Consider the following 23,206-nt stretch of genomic DNA (forward strand, 5'->3'; position numbering starts at 1 on the left):
CCAATTGCAGGACAAAGGCTCGTCCCTCCAGCTTGCGGAGGTGCCGGTTTCCTGTACAGCAACATTGGTCACGGCGACACATCGCAGGCAGCTATTCGCTCGTTCGTGCCCCATAAGTTTCGGCGGCCAATATTCGATTCACTGCACGGACTAAGCCTTCCCGGCATCAGAGCGACACAGAGGCTTATCACAGAGCCCTTGTCTGCCCAGGGATCAACAAAGATGTCCGAAGCTGGGCGAGAAAAGCTGTCAAGCCTGTCAAGCGGTGAAGTGACCCGGCACACGTGTCCAGCGGCGCAGCCGTTTCGACCACCTGAGAGCCGTTTCGATCACGTGCATTTAGACTTGGTGAGACCTCTTCCACCCTGCTAAGTTTCTAGGTACCTCCTCCCGTGTGTCAACCGGTGCTCAAGGTGGCCTGAGGCGACGCCTCGACAAGACATCACGACCGAAACAGTGGCGGAAGCATTTGTTGCTACTTGGGCGTCGCGGTACTTTCCTTTTGCGTATAACTAGCGACCGAGGTCGACAATTCCAAAGCTTGCTTTTTTCTGCCCTGGCGAGACTACTCGGCACGCGGCTTGATAACACCATGGTGTACCACCCACAGAGCAGCGGCATGGTCGAGTGTCTCCACCGAAAAATGAACGTGTCATTGACCACCACGCTCTAAAGACAGCACTGCGTGGAAAGGCTATCTCTAGTACTACAACTGGTGCTACGAACAACAAGCAAGGGTGACGTCGGAGTCAGCGTAGCCGAGATGCTCTATGGGTCCGCAATCTGCGTACCAGGCAGTTTTTTGGCGCCTACCAAGGCACTCGGCCTGCGGTCATGCAGCACTTGGGCTACATTCCTGGCTCGGCCAGCTTCGACCTACACCTACACGTATCACCCGCGGGCACCCTGTATTTAATTTCCCGATAATGAGCAGAAGCAGGCGCGTCTTTCTGCGGTGCGACTGTACCAAACCGCCATTGGGTCCTTCCTATGAAGACTTCTTTTGTGTGGCTTCGCGTTCAGGGAAAACGTTGAAGATTGACATTCGTGGGAAAGAAGTGATAGTGTTGCGCGACCACGTGAAACCAGTCACTCTTCAACATTAAATCTTCATTCCTTCGCCTAATCCTCTGGAATTCTAGGGGGAGGGGGGGGGGCTTGCAGCGAACGCCCGTTTATACGTTGTCCACTCTCTGCGGGAAAGCAATTTGCCTCGTTTGCTGTGCCTCGACGTGGGGCGTCATTGCTCCCTGCTCGCCAGACGGGGGCACCACCACAGCCCTACGGAAAACCTGCTTTTACTCCTGAATAAAGCCAGTCGACTCTCGAATATCAACCTGTCCAAACATATATTACATGCCTCCGCTGACCAGAGCTCCCAACAAGCTTTCTTTCTTCGTCCTTTATTTCAAAGCCATTTTCTAAGACCAGTTTACGGGGTCAAACCGGAAACTTGACTCTCGTATCCTCCCTACCTTTACTTTTGCTCCTTGTTTCTGTGTGTCATTTATATCGCAGAAAATATGTGAAGGAAAATAATTGTGGAGGTCGCACGTACTGTGGTGAACGAAGTTTGTGAAGCATTTCGAAGGTAGCTTGTTACGGCATCGACCCTGCAGCGGCGCGCCTAGACCAGCTTTTGACTTTCTCGATGAGTTTGAGCAGGCGTTCATTACGGAGTTCAGTAATGCTCAGGGTCACAAAAGAGCAAGGCGTGCCTATATGCTCGCTCATTGCGAACACGTTCCCTTTCCTATGCGCCAAGTAGTATCCCAGAAGCACGCCATCCTCGAGCTACTCAAGTAAAGCTCAGTGGAATGCATTGATCGAGTTGACGCATTTGTCAATTAAGTTGAGGTCTTCGAAAACCTCCTTTATAAGCTTCAGGAGGCGGTTGGCATGCATGAGGTGGGAAACCACTTTTGAATCACTTTTCGTCCGTAGGAAACCAGCATCCAATGTTCCGCAGCCGTGGTACCCGGATATTATTACGTGCGCCATCTGGCTCAGCGCAGGTAGTAAACGAGAAACAGAAGCGAGAGTTGGATGACGGAACTGGGATGACGACGACGCCGCTACCGCGACAGCAACACGAGCATGAGCCCACACAGCTGACGTGGGTGGGTACCTCGAGCCCAATTGGCAAAGTAGTCAAGATAGATAGATAGATACCCTTATAAAAATTTCTAGCAACATTTTTTAGACACACTTTAGACTTTTGTTACTAGAACCTACCAACAGTCAATTGAAATCCTACCAGCTGTCTTTATACATCCTAACAACGCTCTAGTAACACCCTAGAAACAATTGGCCACCAACTTCCAATAGAAACATGTTCATAGGATGTCCTTAAACTTCCTACCAATTTCCTATGAACATTTGTCTTTATACACCCTAGTAACATTCTTTCAAAAGAGAAATTTTCACATATATTCTGTTAACTTCCTACCAATCCCCTATTAACAAACTTTCTTTATACACCATATTAACATTCTTTCAAAAGAAAAATGTTCATATATATTCTGTTAACTTCCTACCAATCCCCTATTAACAAACTTTCTTTATACACCATATTAACATTCTTTCAAAATAAAAATGTTCATATATTTTCTGTTGACTTCCTACCAATCCCCTATTAACAAGCTTTCTTTATACGCCGTATTAACATTCTTCCAATTGAACAATGTTTGTAAACGTTCTGCCAACTTCCTACCAATCACCTAATAACATTTGTCTTTATACACCCTAGTAGCATAGTGTAAAAATTCGTCAGTATGCGTGAACATGTTGGTAAAAGGCAGTATGCAACCTAGAAGGTGCATGTACATGGAAAACAAATGCAAGTTTGCACTGAAAGAAGTTTATTCACACAAAAATATTTGCACAGAATTGTGAGAAAAGTAGTAGAGAAATTAATAAAAATAATAAATGAATGATGACTTAGTTGATTACGGCAGGGCAGCTGTCGCATAATCTCTAGCAGGCATCGATTATAATGGATTTTTTACATTCAGAGCTGGTGTCTCAGAATGTTTGCAGAATGAACCAACCCTGCACAGAAACAAGATGGTCAGTGTTAACATCATGTTCAGATTAGCATATCACATACACAGAACAGCTTTTTAACAAGGTTCACATGAATCCTAAAATTGTAACCGTCATCCCTGTTTACTTGCAGATGAGATGGCAAGGATTTGGCACATTTTGCAACGCATATCCTTTGCTGCGTTGTATTTGCTACGTGCTATTAAAATTACGAAAGTGTCCAAAATATTTTCTCTACCAAGTATCTGCATAAATGAGTTACTCACTCTAAATTTGTAGCGCGCACAATAACACGGACGCAGAGACGGTGGACACGCGAGCGCTTACTCACAGCTGGTTATTTTTGGAAGGACTGAATGTAACAGCGCCAGCTAGCTGCACCGAGCATGTGGAAAACGTGTCATCCATTTTTATATAAGCAGATTACAGAGCTTCAAGCAGTATACAAGAATACAAATACTTTGTCAGTGATAGCAACCAATGGCTGACTGACGCATTTTTAAGCACGCCTTATTATATGGAACGCTTCTGTAATTTGACGTGATCGTTTATTTTTACTCGAAAACAAAATATGAGTGTCAGAAAATACCAGTTCACAATGACGTTGGTTGCAATGTTTAAACAAGTGCGAATGATTTTCTTTCACATTCGGACTTGTCTAACCAGTGAGACCTATGTCGTTGTGAACCGGTTCGCTGAAACATATGTAATTATGAACCGTGAAACTACACGCTCAATATTTTACTATCTCTCATCCTGTGCAGCCAGAGTAGGAAAGAGCAAAGAATGATTTCATGCCAAAATGCGGCGTAAGAAACGGAAATAAAATAACATCAAAATAATATGTTTATGAAAAATGATGGAAAAGAATATACCTTTTATTATAATTTGGAGATAGAGAAAACTTCGGCGCATAGCAGTCTTGAGGAACAGCTGTGCGCTATTTGTGCAGTTTAAAACACGGACAGTGCCAATATTAAATCACTTCAGACGACACTGCATCGCAGCTGGCAGAGAAGTTCCAGAAACGCTCACATCACGGAACGAAGAAAGCACCGTGGGCTTCGCAAACACTCGCTGGTTGGCTTGCATCGATGAATTAGCCACAACACAGCATAAGAATAAAGAGCAGCAAAAATAGCTAGATTGCTGCTACAAAACGCCACGAAACACCTACACCGCTCCGACCGTACCATGCCGGCGTCGCAAAGGAACTGATGGCGATTGCGATGGTCTCCCTCTTTGCCTCGACTCGGCCAACTGTCAAATTTATGCGCATGCGCGGGAGAGGCATGTGACATTCTTTCCATCCACCTGCTTCGCCTTGACCGCCGCGGAACTAAAGCCCCTCTTTTAGCCGAAACATGCACCCCCCCCCCCCCCCCCCCACCCTCGCTTACTACCTTGGGATGGTTGACTCACACCTAGACATTCGTCGCCTCTCGGTGAAAGCTGTGGCCGGCTTTTGTGTACGCACCCCTTTCTGGGAAGTGCGCTTAGAGGGAGGAATGTACCTCTTCGCCGAGGTTGACAAAAAAAAACTGACAAGACAGCCAGCTCAATTTTGTTGGGCATTTAGGGGCTGTATAGTTTTAGCTTTCGAGACAATTATTGTTCTGAAAACCGACTCATTTCTCGAAATTAAATAAACAGAAAAATAAAATCATATTGGGTAAATTATGTGGTTATTCCATTTTGCGCAAGAGCATCCTTTAGCACTTGCTGCTTTCAAAGACAAAACTTTGCTCCTTGGCGCCCAGCGGTGAAACACATAGTAGTACTATTTTCATAGTCAAATACATGTCCAAAGCGTGGCGGCTATGATGTTAGCAGTTTTCAGACGCCCGAAGCAGGGCAAAAGCATGGCCTTTGATATCCTGGCTCTTGGTATACGGAATGCCATTATTACGGATGTCATGATGACCCCTTGTCGGAGCTCAAAATTTTGTCACCGTGTTGTGAAGCAAGATCACTGAATGTTAAGAGTGCATAATTATTTCTTCTCAATCTGTTTTAACACACAGCAAGCTACCATCGCCATCAAGCACATCAGTTGACAGTCACTTTGCCTTCAGTTTGATGCAATGTCCTATTTCCTTTAATGTGCAGAAGCCGTCGGTAGGAGGCAGGGACGAAAGCGAGTGAACAGGAACGCGTCGAAAGCTACATTTTTTATACAGTAAGAGTAATTTAATTATTTTTTCACAGAAAGGTGTTACTTGCACAGAGTTCAGCTTTTATTTCTATTCGACCTGTGCGCTTCTCAGGTCAATACTCGCGGTCACTCAGCAGCAGCTGTATTTTGCAGCCTTTTGGACATTTGAGCGGCAACGTTCCAGCGCCGTGTTAACCTGAGTTTCGGCTCTTTTTCTTCTTTTTAACAAATATCGTGGCGCTACTATGCTGACACGTTCCAGCTTAGGGCGTACTATTTACATCGCAGAATGCACTGACCTGATTATCTCGTTGCAAAGCTAATTGGTGGCATTGCAATAGCAGTGCGTGGTAAGGGCAAATTTACGCTCGAGCCCCACTGCACACCACCCGCCTGCCCGCACGCATGTGGTCGGGCGAAAATTTGCACATTTCGTAGACTGGTACACACATTTCGGTTTACACTGCATGTGCGAGTCCAGTGTTTGCCAAAATTTGGGAACCAGTGGGCGAAATGTACAGTTTTCTGCACAACCGCACGCGTCACGGCTCAAGCGTAAATCGGCCTTTAATTAACCAGCCCCAAGGTCGGGATAAAGCTCTGCAACTGGTGCGCGGCCTGCAGAGTAGTCCGCTATCACACCGGTCAGGTGGTGTAGCGCAAGCAAATTTTCTCGGAGTGAGCTGACGTCACCGCACGCTCACGTAGTCCAGTAGAACCTTTAAAAAGATTAGTTCTAACAGTTTAAGAACATATTTCTTTACACATTTTAGTAGCACTCCGTCAACAATAGACTACCGACTTGGATTGGGACTATGATTTAAAACAAAGAGCTTGACTCCTGAGTATGTCATATATCGGCATTAATGTGTGTTAGAAAAATCTATCAAAAACTCTCAAGCTACCTCCCATTCTAAATATTTTTCGGCAAACAGTGCGAGCTGTGGACGTACTGAGGATACATGTCCTTCAAACAAAAAAATATAGTTCGATGATGTATAGTAAAACATTCTTTACCCAAAAGTAACGAGCCTTTTGACGCAGTACTAAAGTGGTTATAGAGACAAAAGCTAGAAAAATACATGTTGATGGGGACCTTAAAATATTCTATGTGCGAAAGTAAGAAGGAAGTCTTTTACGGTGTATTAAAATATTCTTTATACAAAAGTAAGAAGGAAGTCTATTAACGGTGTAGTTAAAACATTCTTTATACAAAAGTAAGAAGAAAGTCTGTTAACAGTGTATTGAAAATATTCTTTATACTAAAGTAAGAAGGAAGTCTTTTAACGGTGTATTTAAAACATTCTTTATACAAAAGTAAGAAGAAAGTCTGTTAACAGTGTATTGAAAATATTCTTTATACAAAAGTAAGAAGGAAGTCTTTTAACCGTGTATTTAAAACATTCTATATACAAAAGTAAGAAGAAAGTCTGTTACCATTGTATTGAAAATATTCTTTATACAAAAGTAAGAAGGAAGTCTTTTGACTGTGTATGAACAAATGTTACTAGAATGTAAATGTAAATAGACTGTCAATAAAGTAAATAGAAAGTTGGTAGGAGTTCTAAAGAATGTTAACGTTCATTTTTATAAGGGTAGATAGATAGATAGATAGATAGATAGATAGATAGATAGATAGATAGATAGATAGATAGATAGATAGATAGATAGATAGATAGATAGATAGATAGATAGATAGATAGATAGATAGATAGATAGATAGATAGATAGATAGATAGATAGATACTAAAAGATCCTGAAGTTCGCAAAGAATGCTTCGCATAACAGGTGGTAAAACACTCGTGTTTGTTAGAGCGAAGCTGTTTACCTGACGGGCCTGTATGAATGAGCCGTATGCGTGGTCTCGTAGGGGAGGGGGGTGGTATCTGGGCTGGCTATCGTCCGTAAAATGAACAAAAAAGATGGCGGCGCTGCGTGGTTTTGTAGGGGGTTTCTCTGGGTTCGCTAACGTCTGTAAAGTGAACAAAAAAGATAACTAACGATAGTACGGCGCAGAACAAAGGACATGTCATTTCACAGCTCTGCACCTGCACCTGCACAGTAGAGGAGTGCAACCGTGCTGGCCGCCGTTGCTGCCAGCTGCATCTGCTATCGTCTGCCCTCAATACAATGGTGCGTCAGTTGTGGTGAAAAAACATGGGGACGTGCGCTGAGGTAGCCACCGCGGTATGTGAGAGCCGGATTGTGCATCGCAAAGGCAGATAATTGCATCATTTGCAACTCTAACAAAATGGCAAAAGTGGGGAGACCACGCATTGTGCACAGGGCCGAAGTACAAGCTGAGTACGAGGAGGGACGTCGACAGCAGAGATGTGACTATAACCAAGACAACGTGCCCGTGCGAGAACGGAGAATGCGGCTAATGACTGCCTCCGAAGAACGTCAGCAAGAGCAGATGCGAGAGTCTAATCGTCGGCGTCGAGCGCAAGCTACCGATGAAGACCGCGCACTGGAGGCCGCTCGTAAGCGCCAAGATAGCTCGTTCGAGTCGTTCTCTGGCTAATCCGCCGCCATATGAATGGTACGGGTCGAATTTTTTTTTTTTTGCTTTAGCTAACCACCGTCTTTTCGACGTGCTTAGACGAAATATAGCCGTGCTGTAGATTGCAGGGGTGCATTCTTTCGTGACATTAATCAACTAATGCTCAAAAAGAACATAACATCACGTCATAATCAGTTTTGTGTCTGCCACTAGGTGTTGCTGGTAGTCGTCCATGTGACGTGCATCATGTTTGCTGTTCTATTTGGTGCCTAGAGGCCTGAAATGTTGGATCGACACACGGAAAGCCTGTGCTCTACTCAATAATTGTTCAATAAGACAAGTGCATGTAACACGTGCGTATGCACATGTTACATAAAATGCCACCTGATGTTACAAGAGATACCGCCTAATCACAATAATTTCATGGGCACATTGGCATTTCATTTACTTCAGAAGAAATGTTTGCCAAGTTACCTACCATAGTGGTTAAATTGGCGAGTTGAAACAGTTCAGTCTTGATGGTGACTAGAGCACAATGCCGAAGAATGGACAACAAGAAATCCGACTCTGGGTGACGTCACCTTTTTGATTGCTTCCCACACATGTTTCCTAGCTAGTGCATAATGGTTTAAAAACGTCGGTTTCTTATTATTTTTCTTGTCGTGTTGCCCGTTTTACAGCCTGCGATTGTGCAATAAAATTTAGTTTAAAGACAGCGGTGGGCCCTCGTCACATTGTTTGTTGTCCCTTCGTTTGCGCAGTGCGCTGATCGCCATCGTGATTATATATGTTTTTTCAAGGGTAGCTTATTATAGTTCTTGTGTTTTCATTACATTAAGCAAAGATTGGGAGCCCCCGTCGCATAGTGATTGTAATACTCGGCTTGGAAACAGAAGATCGTTGCTTGGGTGTAAGGTAATGCATTTTTATGGCTCATGCTGTCGTGCCTAAACCAAAGCGTTATGAAGAATTAAACGTGCAGGATTATGCCATTTCGCGAGTTCACAAGTGGCGTCTAAGGAAATGTGTCGTTTATTGCTGCAGACATGGCTGCAGAAAAGCGAAGTTTCTTTCAAAACAAATATTTGACGTTTATGTTTGCGCAGCCTTGCAATGCATTTTTCAGGATCTGTGACAGGCTTCGTATGACGTAGAATTTGCCTTGGGTAGCAAATAGAAAGTCCTGTAGGCGAGAACAAAATGTGCACGAAAAATATTGAGAAATGTGTTTTTCTTTCTGGTCATCCATTTGTTCACTTAAACAATTGTTCGAGACCCCTAGCAAGCTCTTTTGTAACCGCTGCAAGAATCGTACTTGGGGAGTGACGGTCTAGAATGCAGGCCTAATCGATTCCGAAGTTCAGTCTCAGGAAACAGACCAATTGCAGCATCAAGAACATGAATAGTTCCACTGTGGCCGTTCTCGCTCTCATCCTTCTGGACATGGTGATTGCCTGTGAGTACTCAAGGACTTAGACGCCCAGTATATTGAAATGTAGTATGTTCGCTAATGAGTGTAGTTCGTATTACAACGCTCCTTTTTATCCCGACTTATCTTCTCGTTAACGCGCGAAAAAATTATCACTCGTTGGTCTATACCTAGTATCGCATTTCCCGGACAGCCCAAGAATTAAAACATTCCAAATAGCAGTAAACATCCCTGCATCCAAGCATGAACCGTTAGTTCATCAGGCGATAGGAATTATTATCACAGGGCAGTGTGTGCTCTTCCGGGGGCATCCTTTGGATAATATGTAATAATAAATTACATCTATGCGTGCTGCGCTGAGTAAAGATTGCTACTGATAGGATTCTTGCACATAGATCATGCTCGAGAGGCGCTTATGCGTACCGCGTTTCGCGGGAAACGACTACATAGATCAGGCAACAAGAAAAAAAAGGCAGCACAGGTGGTCTTGAAGATTCAGCTAAAGAACACAGCATGAGAAATAGCCTGTATCGCAGAATTTCTGGGGATGCTTCCTTAGCGTTTTTGTGGCTACATTGAATTAAGAGAGCTTCGAATTATTGTTTCGCCGCTGGATCGCTATTTGAATACAACTTCAAGCGTCTATCTCGAAATGTCCTAATAAAGCAGCCACGCGCTTACTATACGAAGTAAACATGACGTAAACAGGACTCTGTGAAGGATTTCTCGGCAGTTCCTTCAAATAACTTACGCGCTTGCATTATCTTACAGTTGCTTTCACCACGCTCTGAAGCACGACTTGAATAGCATCAAGTCGTGCATCAAAAATGCGTTATCTTCTTAGAATGCTGATTTCGAGTTCGTAAAACATGGCTCATGGCCGCGAACAGTATCAGCCACAAAGGTAGAGAATGAGTATGGTTGCATCAAAATTCCAGGATAAAAAAAATACGAGAAGAAAATAAGAGGCTGGGTACACGACTGCGAGAAAATTTGCACATATTGACACGTGTACTTGTTTATCTTCCTCCGCAGACCGCTTTTCATAGGCTAACAAATGTTAAACGTTATCGCTCGGCACAGGATGCGCTGCCTGTATGGGAAGTTTCTCGCACGTTATCGATGATTCTACCCGTTGTCTGTTGTCACCAAACCTCGTATAATCTGACTCTATGCGCGACGTGAATCGCGTAGTACTTGTAGAAGACGCGAGGGTACCAGCGATTACGCTGGAACATTTGATGAGTCATGTATAAAAGACGACGCACTTGACACTCTGACGAGATTACGACGATCGCCGATTGGGCTAGAGGCCGTTGAGCTTTGAGTGTAGCCAGTATTTCTGGGCATAGGTTGGCCCAACAAAGTTTCATGAGCCAAAATTCTTGTAACTCTGTTCTTCATTGTCAATGCAACGTGAAAATATTCAACACTCAGTATGTCTGACAAAAATACACACAAACAATACAAGAAAGATGGTACACTACCAATTTAAGTTGATAAGAGGTTAAAAAAATTCCGGAATATAGTGCAGATGTTTTGTGGCCAATGGGGAACTGAACTGCTAAAGTTTCCCTACGATGCCCCCCGCTCTCTTGTTTAGTGAAAGAAACAAGAACACAAAATTTAACAATTGGTGCCATAATAGCGGCACTGCATTCACAAAGATTGTAAGTGTTGTTTCCTCAGAAGGGGGAGAGAGAGAGAGAGCAAATGATAGATGAAAGGTAGGGAGGTTAACCAGGACTGAGCCCGGTTGGCTACCCTACACTGGGGAAAGGGAAACGGGGACGGAAAGATTAAAGAAAGAAGAGAAAGTCCACCGGGGATATCGTTCAGTCACTCAGTCCGGATCACAGACGCTGACTCAATCCTGTATCTTTCAAATATCGCAGCAGCGCTTTTGTGGCCTTTTGTAGCTGCGATATGCGAGGCCATGGTCCCAAGATCTTGTTCAAGGTGAACGGTTTTCTATCTAACTGGTTGAGAGCTGTGCAGAGTTCTTGTCTTTCATTTTCAAATGATGGGCAGTAGCACAGTAGATGGTCTATAGTTTCTTCGACACCGCAGGCATTGCACTCGGCGCTATCAGCCATTCCAATTAAAAACGTATATGCATTCGTGAATGCGACGCCCAAGCGTAAGCGGCACAGCATTGTTTCCTCATTACGCGGAAGCCCTGGTAACAGCCGCAGTTGGATAGATGGATCGAGGGAATGCAATCGATGTTCAGTGAAATCAGGTGTGTGCCACTTCTCCAATGTCATACGGTGCGCTAGCTTGCCTAAGTGTTGGGCTGCGTCAGCCCGCGATAAAGGTATAGAAACAAGGGTAGCTCCTTCATGTGCTTTCTTAGCAGCTTCGTCTGCGACGTCGTTGCCGGAGATACCGCAATGGCCAGGCAGCCACTGAAACACGACGTCGTGCCCTTTTGCAATCATGTGATGGTGCATTTCTCGTATCTCCGATACGAGTTGTTCACAGGACCCGCGACGAAGAGATGACAGAAGACATTGTAAGGCCGCCTTTGAATCACAGAATATTGCCCACCGATTAGCCGGTTGGTTGTTAATATAATCTACGGCACCTCGGAGGGCAACAAGCTCCGAACCGGTCGATGTTGTCAAGTGAGAAATCTTGTATCGGACGCTTAGTGATCGTGATGGTATAACCACTGCCCTGGTGGAGCTGGTCTGGGTGGAAGAGCCATCCGTATATATGTGGACGCGGTCAAAGTAGAAAGTGTGCAAACAATCCAGAGCTGCTTGCTTCAAGGCCAAGGTAGGCAGGTCGGTCTTCTTTCTTATCCCTGGAACCGTAAGACGCACTTGAGGTTGTTTTAAACACCACAAAGCTGAGGTTGAACGTGCTAATGGTGTGAAGCCCGATGGTAGGGAGGCACGATGCTTGCTGACCTCGTTGGAGAAGGATGCCTGTGGTCGTCGTTCTGGCAGACAGGCAAGAAAGCTTGATTGAATCCGTGAAATATGACGAACATGGGCCCTAAGCAACTCGGTGCTGATGTAAGTCGTGATCGGATGGTCTTGAGCCATTATAATGGTTCCTGCTGTTGAGGTGCTCCGCGGAAGGCCTAGGCAAACACGTAGTGCCTGTGCTTGCACGCTCTGAAGTTCTCGAAGATTTGACTTGCATGTTTTAGCAAGCACGGGAGAACTATAGCGTAGAAATCCGATAAAGAGTGCTCGATATAACTGTAGCATGGAGCCCACTGACGATCCCCATGTTTTGCCGGCGATGAACTTGAAGATGTGAACAATAGATGTGAGCCTCTTCTTCAAGTGGGCAACCTGAGGGCTCCAAGAGAGGTCCCGGTCAACAATGACACCCAAAAACCGATGATTTTTCTTGTAGCAGATAGGCTGGCCATTGATGTACACTGGATAACCAGACATCGCTTTTCGCGTAAAAGCGACTAACGCACATTTTTCTGTTGAGATGGTAAGCCCTTGTGTCCGAAGATAGTCAGATGCCTGTGTTGCTGCTTGCTGTAGCCTTGCGCGAACCTGCAGGCGAGTGACCGCTGATGTCCAGATGCAGATGTCGTCGGCGTATATTGAAACACTCACTGTTTCCGGTAGGCATTCAGCCAGCCCAAGAAGCGCGAGGTTGAAAAGAACAGGGCTTAGAACACCGCCTTGGGGAACGCCTCGGCATGTGTAGTGGTCGGTAATCGGACCATCTTCCGTACGCACGAACAAGGACCTTTGTGTCAAGTAGTTTCTGATCCATTGATATACTCGCCCTCCTAGTTCAACTGTCAGAAGCGCGTCTAGAATGGTTTGATGGGAAACATTGTCGTAGGCGCCTTTCACGTCAAGAAAGAGTGCTGCTGATAATCGCTTCCGAGATTTTTGTTGTTCTACAGATGATACAATAATCACACCACACGTGAGCTAATTCAAGGGGCGAAAATTTATCGCCTTGGCAAAAACTGCGTCAGTGTGACTTCATTGGGACTATCGCAACAAGAAATTAGTTATCTTAGCGGGACGGAATTTTGCGAAAACGGTGCGATGGATGTGTAAGCTACCGACATGTTTGCCTCGGGTATGACCCTTATTATTATTTATAATTTATGTTGTTATTGCGAATCTAGGTGTGGAAGTCTGTCTTGTTGATTGGACATACATATTTTATTACGTCTTTCATGTTACGTCACATTGATTTATGTGTCTAGACCACTTGACTTCCTACCATCAAAACCAGTTGACAGTTTGAGCTTGTGTCTGTCGTCCCCCAATTCATGTTTGAAGTGGTGCGCAAATATAATTAATTATGTTGTTTACTATTGGCCAGCCGCATTTATGAATGACATAGCGTTACATGTGATTTTCTGGAATTTTTTATGAACAATAACTCTAGCATAAAAGATTTTCATGAATGCGGCCCAAGTTCTATTATGGCGCCGGCGAGGATGACGGCAAAATCTTTATGCGTTTGCTTCTCTGCAGCTTTGCAATTTTCGGCAATTCTGACAGAATTTGGCATCAGTTTGCCAAAGACGTCGTTTACTTCTCGTTAGTCTTGCGTCTGCCGCACTAGCGCAAGCTCACGGCGGGTTCTGGTACTGTGGACGTGGCAGAAAAGAAGCATCGACTCTGGCAACGCTGCCATGGCCAGCTAAGGATCACGGATGGCTAATGATGAACCACGCATATGGAATGCCACAGAAAAGTGATTAAGCGATGGTGACATTGCGGACTGCTCTGACGGTATTGGCTCGAAAAAGTTAGTGAAAGATATGGAAAACAGCGTGGAAGAGTTAGCGACATGAAAGGCACGTGGTCTAGGTAGTTTGGAACCTAAAAAGCGTAGACTCAGAGTATTCTTCTCGAAATTTTTTTGTCAGAATTAATGTTCTTGCTCACGTATGCCATGAAAGTAGTGCTCTTGTCTGACCAGTTATCGTAAATGGAATGAACTCTGTGCATGCCTGAGGTGTTATCATAGACCGCTGTACCATTTACCACCGGAACACAGCTTCAACGCGGAGTGTGGTTATAACTCCTGCGTTGAACTTGCCACGAACTATGCGATAATGACTGAAGAGCAAAATAATTTTCCATGAGTTTTGCGGTCACGTGAGTGTTCCTTATGCTGTGAAAAACCATCCTAGGATGCGGAATATTAGATAACTTCAATTTATGAACTTTGGGTAACTCGTATAAGCGAGTGCTACTTCCGTAGCTCGCACGTGCCATTAAGAAACCTTTAGAGATAACGAAATAATAGAACTTTTAAATTCATTCTTGCCGTTTAACGTCGCAAAACAACAGAACAGCTATAGAACGGGATGGCTTCGGAATTATTTGAAACAGGTCATGTTCTTTAACATGCAACGAAATCAAACTACAATGTTTTTTTTTTAATTTTAAGCAGGCGTCGAAACGAAACCTGTACGCTGGGGAATGAAATCTGAGACCTCGAAGATGATTCATGAAGTGATGGCTCATTTGTTTCCATTCAACATGTCTATATTGCGGTACCGGTCAAGTCATTTGCTTTAGATGTTGGCGTATCTTCTTGTATCCCAGTGTGGTGACTTTATTGATTTAACTTGCCTCGTGGACGCAAAGACCGTCGGCAACTGTCTTGGGTTCCACGGAAAGACGCAAAACAGCGGCGCGCTATTAGTTCAGCGATGCACTCGCGTATCTCAGCTAGGAAAACGCAGGTAGTTTGTTGCTACAAAAAGTGCAGTCGTTGCTAACGAAGCTCCATATTATGCGTAAAATCCTTGTTGTTCTGGCAAAGAAAAAGCACATTGAAGATGAACAATAATCTTCGCCCTGCTCTTCCGCGCAAGTGTATAAAGAGCACGGAGAGCCATTCCCTGCCTAAAAAAACTGAGTGACAGTTAAGTGGTAAACGCAATCAAAATGTGTTAGCATTACGTCGCACTTATTTAATGTACCAGATCCCTGATCTAAACAAAGTTCACCACATTGCAAAGTGTTGTTCAGGAGCTCAATCGACAGCCGTCCTGTCTCTTCAAGGATAAATGTGCCACTGATGGCGGTCTAGCGCATATACGTTGTTACGGGGATGTTGGGAGTATAGAAAAACTGTATTTATAATATATACACCAGCCGAGTCAGTGTAGTTACAAATGGCTGAACAGCAACAACAGGCAGCAGCCAGCGTCTCGCGATCTTTTTCTTCCGTCCTCTTCATTTCATCATCATCATCATCATCAGCCTGGTTACGCCCACTGCAGGGCAAAGGCCTCTCCCATACTTCTCCAACTGCCCCGGTCATGTGCTAATTGTGGCCATGTTGACCCTCCAAACTTCCTAATCTCATCTGCCCACCTAACTTTCTGTCGCCCCCTGCTACGCTTCCCTTCCCTCGGAATCCAGTCCGTAACCCTTAATGACCATCGGTTATCTTCCCTCCTCATTACATGTCCTGCCCATGCCCATTTCTTTTTCTTGATTTCAACTAAGATGTCATTAACGCGCGTTTGTTCCCTCACCCAATCTGCTCTTTTCTTATCCCTTAATGTTACACCTATCATTCTTCTTTCCATAGCCCGTTGCGTCGTCCTCAATTTAAGTAGAACACTTTTCGTAAGCCTCCAGGTTTCTGCCCCGTACGTGAGTACTGGTAAGACACAGCTGTTATAAACTTTTCTCTTGAGGGATAATGGCAACCTGCTGTAGCTCTTCATTTATCCTTCTGTAATAGGATCCCTGGGTCCTGAAGCTCCGTCTAGGTGCATGGCAGGCGAAGAATTCCTAGCGAAGTATGGTTTCAGCCGCGAAACGTGCACGATGTCAACAGGCGTCGGACTTGAGGATGAATCAGATTGCAACGGCGAAATCTCGTAATTGATGGCGTAATTGATGGCGAGTCGTCCGACAGACAGCAGGGGAGGTTTCTTCCGGCGCTGACACATTTCGCAAGTTGCGACATAACGACGCGCAGAGCGGTAGAGAATGTGCCAGAAGAACCGATGTCGTACGCGGTCGTATGTGCGCAAAACTCCAAGGTGTCCCGCCGTCGGTGCATCGTGAAGTTATTCGAGAACGACGGATCGCAGATGACGAGGAAGGACAAGGAGCAACTCAGGGTTGCCAAGGCTGATATGCCGTCGTGCAGCACGAACATGTGGCACGTGTCGTCGGAGCTGCCAGATTGCACTCCGACGACGATGGGCTGTAAGGATTCGTCCCGTAGTTCAGCGCGCATGTCGGTTATGTCAGTCAAGGCAATCACGCTGGTTACCGGATCATGCGCAGCAGGATCAGGAGGGTCCACGGGGTGACGATAGAGGCAGTCAGCGTCATTATGGAGGCATCTAGACTTGTAATTGACAATGAATTAAAATTATTGGAGCCGCAAAGGCCAGCGAACAAGCCGTCCTGTCCGGTCCCGGAGGGAAGACAGGCAACAGAGTGCGTGGTGGTCTGTAACGACCGAAAACGTGAGGCTGTACAAATATGGCGGGAACTTGGCGACATCCCAAACTAAAGCCAAACACTCCGGCTCGGTGATGGAGTAATTTCTCCCGGCAGGTGACAGCAGGCGGCTGGTGTAAGCCATCAAGCACTCGTTACCATTGTGTTGTTGGGCGAGAACAGCGCCGATGCCATGGCAGCTTGCGTCAGTGCGGACTTCGGTCGGTGCAGATGGATCAAAGTGGGTAAGTGTGGGAGGGGTAGTGAGAAACCCAATGAGAGCGGCGAACGCGTGAGCCTGCTCCGCGCTCCATGAGAACAGCGTGTGCTTCTTTAGAAGATCTGTCAAATGCCGAGCAACGTCGGCGAAGTTTTTGAAAAAAAAACGGCGAAAGTACGAACACAGGCCGACGAAGCAGGGCACGTCAGAAGCAGAACGTGGGACGAGGTAATCTGATAATCTGACCACACCCGAATTGACATTTCGTAGAGTCGAGTTGGAGGCCGGCTTTCCTGAAGACCGCATAAATAGCAGCGATTTGGGTAAGGTAACTGCCGAACGAGGGAGAAAAAACAATAACTTCGTGAAGGCAACAAAGACAGGTGGTCCATTTGTAGCTTTGCAGAAGAGAGTCCATCATACGTTCGAATGTCACAGGAGCATTGCATAGGCCGAAGGGCACAACTTTGAACTTATAAAAACCATCCGGCGTGATGAAGGCCGTCTCCTCGCGGTCTACTTCAACTGAAATCTTGCAGTAGCCGGATCGAAGATCAATAGACGAGAAATATTTGGCTTTGTGCAAGCAGTCCAAGGCGTCATCGATGCGTGGTAATAGGTAGACGCCTTTTCGCGTGATCTTGTTTAAGTGGCGATAGTCGATGCAAAAACGCCAGGTACCATCTTTTTTTTTTTTCGCGACTATGACAGGCGAAGCACAAGGGCTGGCTGATGGTTCGATGACGCCCTCTCGGGGTATTTTGTACACTTCTGATTCGATGACTCGACGTTCTTGCATGCGATACACGATAGGGACGTCGACGAATAGTAATCGTGTCTCCAGTGTGTATACAGTGGTGAACAACAGTTGTTTGGCCTAAAGGCCTGTCGCCGAAATCAAAGATGTTACTGTATGATTCGAGCAGGAGACGGTATGTCCGTGGCCTCTGCCGAGGTTAGGTCAGGTGCAATCATTTTCGCGAAGGTCGTCGGTTAAGGAACTAAAGTTGTGAGCTGCAATTGTCTGCAATAAACCACTCTCGGAATTCAGACTCTCAATGTCAAATTCGGAACTACTAGAAAAGCTGGTCAAGAACATGCCGGCCGGAGGCACTTGAGGGCACAGGCTCAAATTCTGAAGCGTTAGAACGACGTCGTTGTTGGTAACCGTGACCACCGTATGCCGGACAGCAACGTTCCGGTCCAAAAGCACGAAACGTTCCGGTCCAAAAGCAGGAACCTGAGGCTGGGTGGTCAAAGTGACGTAAATAACTGCCTCAGGTGACAGATGCACATCCTGGAGCGAGCACAAGTGCGGTTGAGCGGTGCTCTGAACATCGGTGAGTTAAGGTAGTTCTAACTGAAGAACGCCTGTTGCGCAGTCTATGAGAGCTGAATGATTGGATAAAAAGTCGAATCCAAGGATAACGTCGTGAGGGCAGTTGTCGATCACAGCAAAGAGAACAGAAGTAGGGCAGCCGGCTATACTTAAACGCGTAGTACACATTCCAAGAACAACGAACATGCCGCCGGCGGCCACACGAAGCACTCGGGCAACTGCAGGGGACATGACCTTCTTTAAACGTCTACGTAAGTTAGCACTCATCATAGATACGTGGACTTCAGTGTCTACGAGTGCCTGGACAGATGACGTCTATTTTAACGTCAATTACACTTCTATATGTTACAGGGATGTTGGGAGTATGGAAAGACTGTATTTACGATATATACTCAAGCTGAGTCAGTGCAGTTAAAACTGGCTGACCAGCAATGACACGCAGCAGCCAGAGCCTCGCGATCTCCTTCCTTCCTCATCTTTTACACTTCCGTAACAATATATATATATATATATATATATATATACTCGTCAGGTACGCGTGACGCCTGCGGGAGAAAGGATGTTCCACAACCACCTCCAAGGTTTGTGAGTGGTGGCGCTCGCTAGCCCTCCCAGGGTTAGTTCTAATAGGAACACATAAATACCCTAGAAAGTAGATGGGAAGACGGCGCCTTGGTAGCTCAAATGGTAGAGCATCGCACGCGTAATGCCAGGACGTGAGATCATTCCCCGCGAGCAGCAAGTTGTTTTATTATGTACTTTCTTTCTCATTAATTCATCATTTGTTTAATTCAGTTAGTAAGTACAAGTAATTTCCCCTGTTTTGTATTTGGTGTTTTTTGTTTGGTGGCCTATGATAATATATATATGTGTGTGTGTGTGTTTGTGTATGTGTGAAGAAACTTCTTCCTCGCTCACCTCCTATCATCATCGTCACTGTTAGTCCATTAAAGCGCCATATTTGCTCATCGACCGCTCTTCCCGTATGGTCTCACGCGGGTTTGTACAAAACTGTGCTGGAACCCGGGAGCTGTATTAATCAACGGCCGAACAGTTCCAAGGACCGGCTGACGAGTAGCCGACGGATGGATTCGACAGGAAGAGCGGTGTCAACGGAAGCTACTGCCCTCATCCATCGACCGGCAGCCGCCTGCTACAAGGAAGCGGAACTGGCAATGGATAGGGCACTTGTCAGAACGACGGTAAGCTTCATCTTCGGCGATATCGACACGGCTCTCTGTGAAGCGACAACGCTTCAACTGCGCCTCGTTACCAGCCAGTTCAAAATGCTTCAGGAGAAACGTTGTGCTAGACCAAAAGATCGAAGTACGTACCTCTGACGATGAAATATACGAAGAATGTATACATTTCAGGTATATTACAGAGATAAACTGGTTACAATGAAATCTAAAGTCACACTTGCTGCTGAGGCCAGATAAAGTGTAAACAGGGAATACGTGTCACAGATCTCTGGAAGTGGAAGCGTTGCAAAAACTACAACCGGCAAAAGAGTGTAAAACCGAAGGTACAAGCAATGACGGCTTTGAAGAAGTCAAAAGAAGGAACAGTATAAAGACAGAAATATTTAGTAACACGGAAGTACCTACTGAAGACAAAATTGTTGTCTGAAAGCGGCAGTAACGTGGTTAGTGGCATGGATGACGGAACCACAGACAGCTGTCAACTGATGTCATCATCTTTGACTTTACAGACGCGTCGAAAGCACAAGGACAAACTAGAAGTAGCTCTTGTAGCACCAGGGATACCAAAAGTGCTTTCGTGCAGTGTGTAGGATATGCGAACAGTTCAAATAGCAACATGCGATTCGACGACGTATCTGATGAACAATCCAGGAGTCCACAAAGAGCTCACTTTCACCGAAGAGTCCCGGTGCTGTTTAGGCAAGGGAACGCATATTCAAGGCATTGATGACCGCGAAGGGGCGCACATGAATCGAAGCGAAATTAATTACACCTAATACTGCTGCAGATAACAGAATGGTCATCGTCAGTGCGCAATCAATGTAGAAGAGCGTCTGGTCACTGCACTGTCTCCTGCCGTGAGAGCTAACAGCCTAACTCTCAATGAATCGTACGTGGCACAAACAATGTCCGATCATTAGTACTTCTACTGGCACAGATATTCAGTAAAGCAGGGACAACCATGCTTCATAGACCGGATACCATTAGCGCAAAATTTTGCGGGGCCATTCAAGCTGCGTTTATATCGCAGCTTTTTTCCCGCATCCCACACCACACATTGTATCTTTGCCTCATGTAGGAATACGTAAACATTGAAGTACTGTGGCGAAATAAACTCGAACTCCAACTCCAAAATCAAAGCAGTGCAAAGGCAGACAAGGTATGCGTTCTGACGAGTGCTGTGTCGACGCTGCACATCTCTTTATTTATTTATTTATTTATTTATTTATTTATTTATTTATTTGTTCCAAATGCCCTCAAACGCTAATGCATAGTAGAGGCGAGTGGTTACGAAGGAATGGTAAGTTATACAAACTTACACAAACATATATTTGACGACGTTCCCCCTGTCAAGGAAGAACAGGCAACGACCACAGAATATAACATGCCAGCTTCTGATGTTCAACGTTGAGCAATGTCGCCTACCACCACTACGTATGCGCACCGCAATTGACACTGTGTGACAAAGTACAACTGTAAATTCGGTAAGACAAGTACACGGTACAGATCCTGGTGAATACCGATCACAAGGTGAATTTACATGAACCGGTGAGCAACGCCACTCGTGGGAGGTTTTCTGCGCATTCTCTGGCCTACTTGAACTTCACGATCGTTTTATATGGGGTAACCAGACTGCCTCGTTGCGAAACACGCGACACCAACCCTTCATGTCGGTGCAGGAAGTGTGTAGAAGGCTCTTGCTCGCTCACCTGCGATCATTATTGTCACTGTTATTTCATTAAAGCGCCATGTTTGCGCATCGATCGCTCTTCCTGTGTATTCCTTCATGAATTTCTACCGTAAATTATGTATATTTCTACGGGACGATAGAAGCAGGGCTTATTTAATAGGAATCAAGGAGAGCCTCAGGCGAGGCAAAACGCCCTTCTCCTCTTGCTCATGTTCTCCGCCCACACTTCCTTTTCCACTCATGCGTTACATTTACTGTAATATTTCTCCCCTCCTAGACGAAGCCCGTCGGGCGAGTCAGTTCTCGGAGTGAAGGGCTTCAGACGAGCGACGTGTGCAACCTTAGTCTTGTCAGATAATCGTCCAGTTGCAGCGAGACGCGCCAGCCGGTAGTGGACAGCGCACGCTGGTAGAGCTCGCCAGATCTCTGGCTAACGGTGCACAGTTTCCCAGGCTGCACAAATGCCTTGTGTGATTGTAACCACGGAGACTTCTCTTACTCCCCAGATACCCTGGTGCTACTGTGGTCTTCATTACGCCGTATCGGTCTCTCCGAAAAGATTTCATCCCGCTGCGTAGGTGCTTGCAGGGTGTTTTGCCAAGTCACTGATGTTACAAACGAAATTGAACCAGTTGTCAACCTAGCACCTTCTACACGACGACATTCTGCTATCGCGCGCGTCGTCAGACCTCTGTCATACGGGACGGCCTCTCTGGTCTGTCCTAATAATCCTAGGGTCGCCACTCTTCTCAACCTCTTGGGGGGGGGGGGGGGGGGGGTGTAATGCCACGAAACAGCGAAAGGGCTGCTAAAGTCGGTCGCACGACGACGACAGCGACGAAGTGGTGAGAGACATGGGAGAGGCTTGCATCCGTTGCCGCTGCTTGTGGCCGCTGTGACATTGTATACATGTACAGCAATAATTTGTAAATGCACGCTAGTCCTGTAGGAATACATATGTAAACATATATACATACACGCATACACACTGTTCTAAGCTCTCCCATCCTTTCGCTACCTCCTACACGTGACAGCCTTCGCGGACGTCACATATAAGTTCTACTTGACGCTACTAATGATAACATATTACAAATATTTATTGACTAATGTTCGCTCATGCAGGAAACCAGGCAGGAGAGCGCAAAGTGCGTTGTTGGATTGCTAACGCACATCGTGTAATGCAAAATGGAAGCAACAGCCGTTCGCGCGTCGCATCCCGACTGTGATGCTATTGTATTTTTAGTGATATCACATATGTGGACACGGAATATGATATATACTAAGCAAGAGAACAATAAAGTGCTCAATCTCCACAGACAGTTTGCGCTTGCGTGTTCGCTCCTTTTCTAACGCTGGAAAAGCAGACATCTGGTGCTTTAGTCGCTGAAAATTGAAAGTAGTGGGCATCCGTTTTTCTTTAGTTCTTTTGGAGCCCGCCCCTAAAAAATTTATTCAGATCACGTTTTCCTCATTACAACATATGTATTCTTTTTATTTAGGCAGCTGTGCGCGTAGTTATTGCAGACATTTTTTCTCGAGTCGTAGTCTCAGTCATTCGCAGTTGGAGTCAAATCTACGCTTTCCCATCCAAGTGCATGTTTCATGTAGGAACGTATAACGTCGGAAGTTGGGCTACCAAGATTGCGAGGTTACCTCGGAAGTTTTGCACTGCTTTCATGTGCTTATTTTGTTATTTTCGAGACAGCAGCGGTATTGGAGTTCCCGGAGATTATTTTATGCCGTAATATAGACCACCTGGCAGAAGGAGGAGGAGGAGTAGATTTTAATGAAGAGAAACGAGGAGAGCTCGGCCTGGAGAGCGTGTGTCTAACCTGCTACTCCTCACTGGGCAAAGAGCAAGTGGCAAATACAGGGAAAGGTAGGGGGCAGGTGATTATGTTATGGTACAATGAGTTACTACACGTTGTCCAATATGCGGGTGAGCACTGGAGACGCACCAAAGGCAGGGTTCGAAAAAGCATTAAGGAAAGGCTAGGCATAGTGGTAACATTAGAATGCACCAGGATACCAATAGTGGAGAGCCATGAGAACACCGGGACTCCGCACATCTGAAAACGGCCATAATGGGGAAATCATTAGACCACTGAACAATAGTGTTCAACAATGACACTGTTAAAGCGGATATGCAACGGAATTATGGCATGAAAGAGCACAATCTCATACCATTAATAAAAACATTCG

The 23,206-nt window shown here is 45.6% G+C and overlaps 2 long non-coding RNA genes across 2 annotated transcripts in view; one reads left to right on the forward strand and one right to left on the reverse strand.

Moving 5' to 3' along the window:
- Window positions 1-2,844: 2,844 nt before the first annotated feature.
- On the reverse strand, window positions 2,845-4,109 carry LOC140212878 (uncharacterized). Its single transcript, XR_011889851.1, has 2 exons — window positions 3,921-4,109; window positions 2,845-3,051 (listed from the first exon to the last, which is right to left on the reverse strand). It is a non-coding gene; the product is annotated as an uncharacterized lncRNA (long non-coding RNA).
- Window positions 4,110-8,986: 4,877 nt separating this feature from the next.
- LOC129385289 (uncharacterized) overlaps window positions 8,987-23,206 on the forward strand; it is a 90,205-nt gene continuing 75,985 nt past the window's right edge. The window contains exon 1 of the long non-coding RNA XR_011889852.1: window positions 8,987-9,159. This is a non-coding gene — a long non-coding RNA (uncharacterized lncRNA). The remainder of the gene's footprint in view (window positions 9,160-23,206) is intronic.

This window comes from Dermacentor andersoni, chromosome 8 (genome assembly GCF_023375885.2).
Source record: "Dermacentor andersoni chromosome 8, qqDerAnde1_hic_scaffold, whole genome shotgun sequence".
Lineage (NCBI taxonomy): Eukaryota > Metazoa > Arthropoda > Arachnida > Ixodida > Ixodidae > Dermacentor > Dermacentor andersoni.